The 7986-nt window shown below is 35.1% G+C and overlaps 1 pseudogene; it reads right to left on the bottom strand.

Annotated features, from left to right (window-relative positions):
• Positions 1 to 6714: 6714 nt before the first annotated feature.
• LOC118347978 lies at positions 6715 to 7328 on the bottom strand (annotated as a pseudogene).
• Positions 7329 to 7986: the final 658 nt, after the last annotated feature.

The raw sequence follows: 7986 nt of genomic DNA, 5'->3' as shown, positions 1-7986 counted from the left end.
ACTCTACTTATGACAAAGAACTTTATGCTCTTGTTTGTGCATTAGAAACTTGGCAGCACTACCTGTGGCCTAGGGAATTTGTGATCCACATCGATCATGAATCATTGAAGCATCTCAAGGGTCAAGGTAAGTTGAATAAAATGTATGCTAGATGGATGGAATATATTGAGACATTTCCATATGTCATCCGTTACAAGCAAGGTAAGGAGAGCATTGTTGCCAATGCTCTATCTCAAAGGTATGTATTTCTTACTTCTATGAGTGCTAAAATGCTTGGGTTTGAATATGTGAAAGACATGTATGCCGATGACGCTGAATTTTCTGATGTGTATATGGCATGTGATAAGGTGGCATTTGGTAAGTTTTACAAGTATGATAGTTATTTGTTTAAAGAGAGCAAACTTTGTGTGCCAAGTTGTTCTATGCGTGAGTTATTGGTACGTGAGGCACATGATGGGGGATTAATTGGACACTTTGGTGTCAAGAAAATTTTAGATATTTTGCATGAACATTTATTTTGGCCTAAGATGAAGAGAGATGTCAATCGCATTTGTGGCAGGTGCATTACATGTAGAAAGGCCAAATCTAAGGTTATGCCATATGGGTTGTATACACCCTTACCCGTTCCTAGTGAGTCATGAGTAGACATATCTATGGATTGTATTTTGGGGCTGCCTATAACAAAACGGGGTAGATATTCTATTTTTGTAGTTGTGGATAGATTTAGTAAATTGACACATTTCATTCTATACCATAAAACAGATGATGCCACAAACATAACTGACTTGTTTTTCAGGGAGATAGTGCGACTCCATGGTGTACCCAGGAGTATTGTTTCTGATAGGGATGTTAAATTCCTTAACTACTTTTGGAAGGTATTGTGGAGGAAATTAGGTACTAAACTCTTATTTTCCACTACTTGTCACTCATAGACTAATGGTCAAACTAAAGTAGTTAATAGGACTTTAACTCAGCTTTTACGCATTGTTGTTCATAAGAATTTAAAAACTTGGGAGGATTGTTTGTCATTTATAGAGTTTGCATATAATAGGGTCATGCATACTACTACTTCATATTCTCCTTTTGAAATTATTTATAGTTTTAATCCACTTACTCCTTTAGATTTAATGCATTTACCTGTTGATGGCAGGAGTAGCTTGGATGGACAAAACAAGGCGGAGTTGGTGAAGTCACTTCATGAGAGAGTACGACTTCAAATTGCCCGAAAGAATGAAAGAGTTGCTTTCCAAGCCAATAAAGGGCGAAGGCATGTCATCTTTGAACCAGGAGATTGAGTTTGGGTTCACATGCGCAAAAAAAGACCCAGCCCATAGAAGTACTAAGTTGCATCCTCAAGTAGATGGACCTTTCCAAATTCTCAATAAAATTAATGACAATGCATATAAAGTGAACATTACAAGTGAGTATAATATTTTTGTTACTTTCAATGTTTCTGATCTTTTTCCTTTTGATGTAGGTGAAGATTCGAGGCTAAATCCTTTTGAGGAAAAGGGGAATGATGGGAACCAAGGTTGGTCTAGTCTTAAAAATCCTTTGCAAGTTCCAGATGAGCCAATTACAATATCAAAAACTAAGAAGATCAAGGAAGAAATGCAAGGATTAGAACAATCCATTTGGGATGAAGCTAGCAAGAGCCCAACACTCAAGATGGGTATGAAAGAATTGGAGAACCAGTTTTGCTCCACTTGATTCAAGTTGTAAAAGACATGACTTAGAGTTATTGTTTGGGCCTATTGTTATTGAAGGCTTTCAATTTGTTAAATGATTTATTTTATTAGTTTAGAATAAATGGGCTTGAGAATGCTTGGCCCACATATGTCTTATTTCTTATGAACTAGGATTTTGGGAAGGTTTTGTATTGTGGCCAATGGCTTATTTGGAAATTTACTTTTTAGGAACTAGGGTTTCAAGAAGTACTGTAGCAGAATTACTGTTGCCGAATGATTGTAGCACGGCACTATTCATTCAGGGGTATTTTTGGGAGAAATGGCTTTATTTTGGTTAGGGATTTAATTAGGTTTTGGTTTAAATAATCTTAGTAGCCTTATTTTAAGGTTTAGACAATATTGAATTTTTATTGTGAGTTGAGTTTACTCTTCTTGTTCTTGATTGAACTTTTGAATTTATCAAGGATAAATCACAACATTTGTGGCGTTCCTCTTTATAATCTAGGTTCTTGAAACAGATTCTTCAACGGGTCTAGATTTTAATATAATCTAGATTCTTGAAACGAGTTCTCAACGGGTCTAGATTCTCTATCTATTGACTTGATTTTGGTTTTCTTGAGTGAATTTTCAAATTGATTGTGGGTTCAAAGAATTACATTTCTACAGATTCATATCATATTGTCTGTGTGTGTATATATATATATATATATCATCTTGTCCATACCGCGTACTACAGCACATGTTTGGAAGCTAGAGATCATCGTCACCTCAAGGCGTTGGAGCTGGGGGAAAATGGCGATACAAGCTCAGAAAGTAGCAATGCCGATTGGCTTGAGTCTTAAAAGTACGCTCGTATTGCTAATTGTTTTGGTGGGAGTTTTCAAAGTGAAGACACAAGGTGGAGTAGCAGGGCGTCTTCCTGATGATGAAGGTAATTAAAACCTACTCTTTCTACTAATTTCTTCTCTTTCATGAACTGATCATATCATTGATTGAGTTCATGTGGATGATAATTTTCCAGTATTGAAAGTACGTACTGAATCGCATGCAATTAATTATTAATTCGTGGGTCATGATTAATGTTTTGTTTTCTTTTTTCAAGGTCATTGATTCGTTATTTTGTTTGAAAAAGATGTCGATTTTCTCGAAGAACCATGACCCTTCCCTAGCTTTGACCCTTCCCTAGCTTTAAATCCAGGTTTTGGACCTATATCTCTTTTCCGTCCTAGAAAAGAAGGGGAGGAGATCATGATATGTTGATTCGGACGAGATGAGTCAACTCAAAATTAAAATTCAAAATTCATTACCTATAGGACATGATGAGTCAGTCAGTCCTTCAGATTCAGTAATTCCTTTTAATTCTTTTTATGTTTGATTTCTCTTTATATACAAATGTCACGTAAGTCATAAACGGAGACTCGAATAAATAGAAATTAAAATAATATGCAAACAAAAATATCTAATGTTATAATTCATCGTATTGTGAATTTTTTTAATATAAAATAGATTTAACATATTATATTAAATCTCATTAATATATAAACTTTTTTATATATAATTAGCGTATAAATTTAATACTTCTGAATAAAAAAAAGCTATATTCGTTGTAAGAATATTATCATCATAATTCTTGCATTTGAACTCTTTGCGTAAGCGAGATTACTGTAAAATGAATAGACTTAGGGCCCGTTTGAAATTTAGACAGTTCAAAGTTGAATTTAACATCTAAACATCCAACTTTCAAATTATTAAATTTATTTTAACTCCAAACCTCTTTATATATAAGATCTACAATCTTTTTCAATTTAACATCTCTTTACATACAAAATTCACAACTTTTTTCAATTTTTTATAAATATATATAAACTCATATTAATATCTAAATACATATAAACTCATTTTAGGTAGGCTCCATAAAATTCACTCCACCATTAACTCAATTTATTACTATTCATAAAAAACTTAAGTCATCTCAATTTAACTCAATATCCAAGAGCTTACAGTCATATTGAGATTTCCTTCCTAATCCTATTGCTATGAAATTCCAGTATGTCATGCGTGTCGATTGGAGAATTAAAGACATGTTTCTTATATGATTTCATGGGGCCCACATTTAACATAAGTATCTGTTTAATATAACATCAATGGTAATAATGGATAAGGATAGGAAGTAAGAAAAAATTGTATCACTAGGTAATAGTTTTTGAGAAATCTTGGTAATGGTAAGTGTACGTAACCTCACTTGATGAAAAAAAAAATATCAACTTTATCATATTCTTTTGAAGAATAGGTCGACAGCCTAAGAAAACAACACGAGTCAATGCATTCCAACTATGAAAGTTAACAAAGATTAATAGGTTATTAAGAATATCATATAAATAATTCAATCTACTGCTTCTCATCAGATTAAATTTTTTGGACGAGGTAGTGGTTATTTAACATGATATCAGAGTAGAAGTCTTGAGTTCGAACCCTAACTTTATACTCTATCAAATTTAATTAAATATTCCACATGTTAGATCCACTCGTGAGAGAGTATTAAGAATATAATACAAATAAGTAATTTTTCTCTTCCCGACTACTCAAACTTTTAGGGTAAATCATAATTTCACAAAAATTAGAAGAATTTAATAAAATATTGAGTGTTTTTATTTTTATGATCAAGATTCAGATCATGATTGGAATAAGGAAAATCATTTATCCACAATATTTTTTATAATATTTTACATAAGTACTATATTTCAATTAATGAAAAATATTTTTATAAAATAATTTATAAAAATACTCGCATTTTCGTGTTAAGAATTATTCAGAATTGAAGTACTATTCTTTACTTTAGGAAGTCTAGCTTAATATCGCTACAACTAGTTAAAGTAACTCCAAGAATCAGGTTTCTCAACGGTTTTCAGCGACGGTAAAAAAATCGCCATAAAAAATCATCTAATGCGGCGTTCCCTTTTGCAACACTATAAAAATCGCCGGGCAAACCCTTTTTTCTTATAGTGATAGATATATATATATCTATCTATCAGCTTAATAGCTAATATTCTTCATATGCAGCTGATTTAAGGGAAGAATTACTTCCAAGTGAAGCACCGGTCTAGCTATAGTGTCATAGGCACTACAAGAAAAAGGCCCTATTGCGGCGATTTTTGGACTGCTGGAACTAATATCGCCGCAATAAGTCGTTATTCGCGGCGATTTCTTGGTCGACGCAGCTTCCAACTGAAACATTTTTTTTCGAGTTTTTTGCGGCGATTTTAATGCTAATTGCGACGTAAAATTTCAACGCAAATATTATTTCTACTTTTGCAGCGATTTTAATGATAACTACGGCGAATTAGACCGCCGTAAAATGTTAAATCCTTCTCCCGACGCACAATTTCGCTGCCAAATCTCGCTTTATCCATCTCGGCGCCAAAACCTCCACAGAAATCAGAGATTTCCCCCCCAAATCACGATTTCCCCCCAAATGCCGAAATCCTTCGTCCCCATTTTTGCCTACCAGTCAGAAGCCCCTGTTTGCACCCGGCGATTGTGGAGCTGAAAATCCCAGGCCCCTCATTCCAGAGTCACAGACACCAACTGCGTACCATAGTCAGTGCCTCCCCGCGGTCCGGTTTCGAGTGATTGTTTTAGGAAGGCCAATATCGGCGGTCGAGATCGTCCATTGACAGGTATCTGTGGTTCCCTTTAAGAAATAGTTCTCCCCCTTCATAGGCGCATGAGTTGGTTATTGCAAAAATTATGCATTTTGAAAATGGGTACTGATTAAGAGTGTCTAAATTAACTGCACTCTGCGTATCCTCGTTTCTGAGTGAATTTTTTTTTGTTGATCTGTATCTATTTTTTCCCTTTTATTCATCGCCCCTTCCTAGTGCATTGTTTGTGTTTGTCTTCTTCGACCGTCTTTGAAGTTCCAAACTGTCACCCATTCAAAATTAGTGAAAATGATGGGTAACTTGAAGTTACAAACTGTTCGCTCCTAAGTGGTACTGGCGTTGCCATTGTGTGCTCTGCTGCTGTGTTATAAGGGTTAGGTGCTGGATTTTTTTGCCGTTTTGGATGTAGGGATGCACAAATTTACTTCTGCTTCATTTGTTGCTATGCTTTGTTCCAAGTGTGGGCTTCTTCTTGGCCTCTATATATACGTCATTAATTTGGCTGTTTTGTTGGTGGGTTCCCTAGTTAGCCAGGGGCCAGGGGCCAGGGGCCAGGGGCCGGAGATGATGCATGATGCGTTAGCTTCCATTTGTACTATTGTTTATCATTATTAATATATACTTTTGGAATTAGGGTGATTGTAAATATCATTTTCAAACCAATAATATTGCTGCTCACAGTCACAGTAGGAAATGCCATTGATGAGGTTGGCAACTTGGAATTAAAGGAGGGTTGCATAGACTGAATGTGATGGGCTCCTGTCAATGGACTGCAGAATTAGGTTCACTCGTCCAAACATGAAGTAGGCGAGGTCTTGTCATAAACATCTCATACATATATAGGTTTAGGCTAGTACTGATTGAGATCGAGAAAAAAAAAACATAGATATATCTATCCCCACGTGAATTACTTGCTAATAATAATCAGCTGGGCCCTCTTTCTAATTTGGAAAATGTCAAAAGATCATACAATTTTCCCAGGAATTGTCCAAATGGTAGGGTGCATAACTTAATTATTTTTCCCATGAACATCAAGAGTGAGAAATAAAAATTTTTATTTACAGCAGAAGCTCTCAATAAGTCATAACAGAGCCCTGTTTGTAATACTAGAAGAAGCTCTCAATTTCCAGTTACAGAGTCTATAATTGTGTTCTTCTAATGGAAAATCTAATCCACCTACCATAGATTTTAACACATACAGTAACATTAACTTTATAGGGCTAACTAACTGTCGATATTATTTAAGAAACACGTACGTTACGGATTGGACAGGGTACTGCACTGCAAACTACTACTTGTGCTATTTATTAGACCATAAATATTCAAATATCCCCATATATGTATCAGACCCAAAATTGCCTCTATTATTGCTTGAGGCCAAGCTCGTCCAGCTCCTTGAAGTTCTTCTCTACAAAGTCCTTACTGACGTGTGGATCTGGAACCTCGTCAGTAGTCTTTTGAAACTCGCATAGCCATATTGCCAGGCTACCATCTCCCTTTGGAGTCACAGTAATGTGGCATTTGAAATAATATATGAATTTCAAATGGTCCCCATCGATCACAGTAAAAGCAACTGTCTTGTTTGCTTAATCAAAATTGTCGATCTTCTCCTTAGAAATCTTGACAATAGGAGAACCTGGAAATAAAAACAGACAAGCCAAAAATTAACAAAACAAAACAATACATATTTGTTTAAAATGATCAAAAGAAGGCAATATGCAGCTCAGTTACTGCATTAATTAAACCTTGCAGTTTTACATGTAGGTACAAGAAATGAACCAAATATAATTACCTTCCCCATATGTGATTAGGCGAACAGAACCAATACACTAGCCATCGCCTTCAAGAACTTCACACCTGGTAGTCATTAGGGCATGCTAGCTGGTTGGATGGTGACAGAATCCTTAATGATTCCCCAGACCTTATCTGCATCAGACTTCACCTCAACTTCTACATCAAGCTTGCCAACGGACACCATTCTTATATTGTGTATATATACATATATGTATATATATATATATAGAACTTCGATCGTGGAGTGATACATGATGCATGTATGTATATATAGTAAATACAGTAGCACCAGTCGGAGCTACTGTATTGGTTGACGTACAGCATGAACTGAACCTAGATCTGCTGATAAAATTCATATTATCTTAGAAGGTTAGTTCAGACTGCATTTATTCAACACCCCATTAAAATCCTGCTAATTATTTGGAAACCCATGCATCAGCCATGGACATGTAAACAAATCTTTTCTCGGTGAGTTCTAAGTAAACTACAAGATAGCAAAGTCATTCAGAAACACGTGGTGCTGGATTATATTATGAAAACAAATCTGAGGAAAGATAAACAAAGAACAAGGAGATAGCTAAGATTATCTTGCATGTGTAGCAAATCAACAAACTAATTAATTGGCAATTTGCTACCCTAGTAATAATGTACTTATTATGGATTGTGCTATTATTGTTTTCTTTTTCAGAAAGCTGGCTGCAAGAAAACTCCACCTGTGCTAGTAATGTTCATTTCAAAATTCCCTTTATAAACACTTATAGAGATTCAATTGGATGACTAGTTCTAGCCTCCCCAAGTCATCAACATCTAGGGGAGAGTTAAAAATTAACAATTATTGTGCA

This window comes from Juglans regia, chromosome 3, assembly GCF_001411555.2.
Source record: "Juglans regia cultivar Chandler chromosome 3, Walnut 2.0, whole genome shotgun sequence".
Lineage (NCBI taxonomy): Eukaryota > Viridiplantae > Streptophyta > Magnoliopsida > Fagales > Juglandaceae > Juglans > Juglans regia.
Note: the sequence above shows the minus strand (reverse complement) of the source record. Positions and strands in the feature narration are given on the sequence as shown.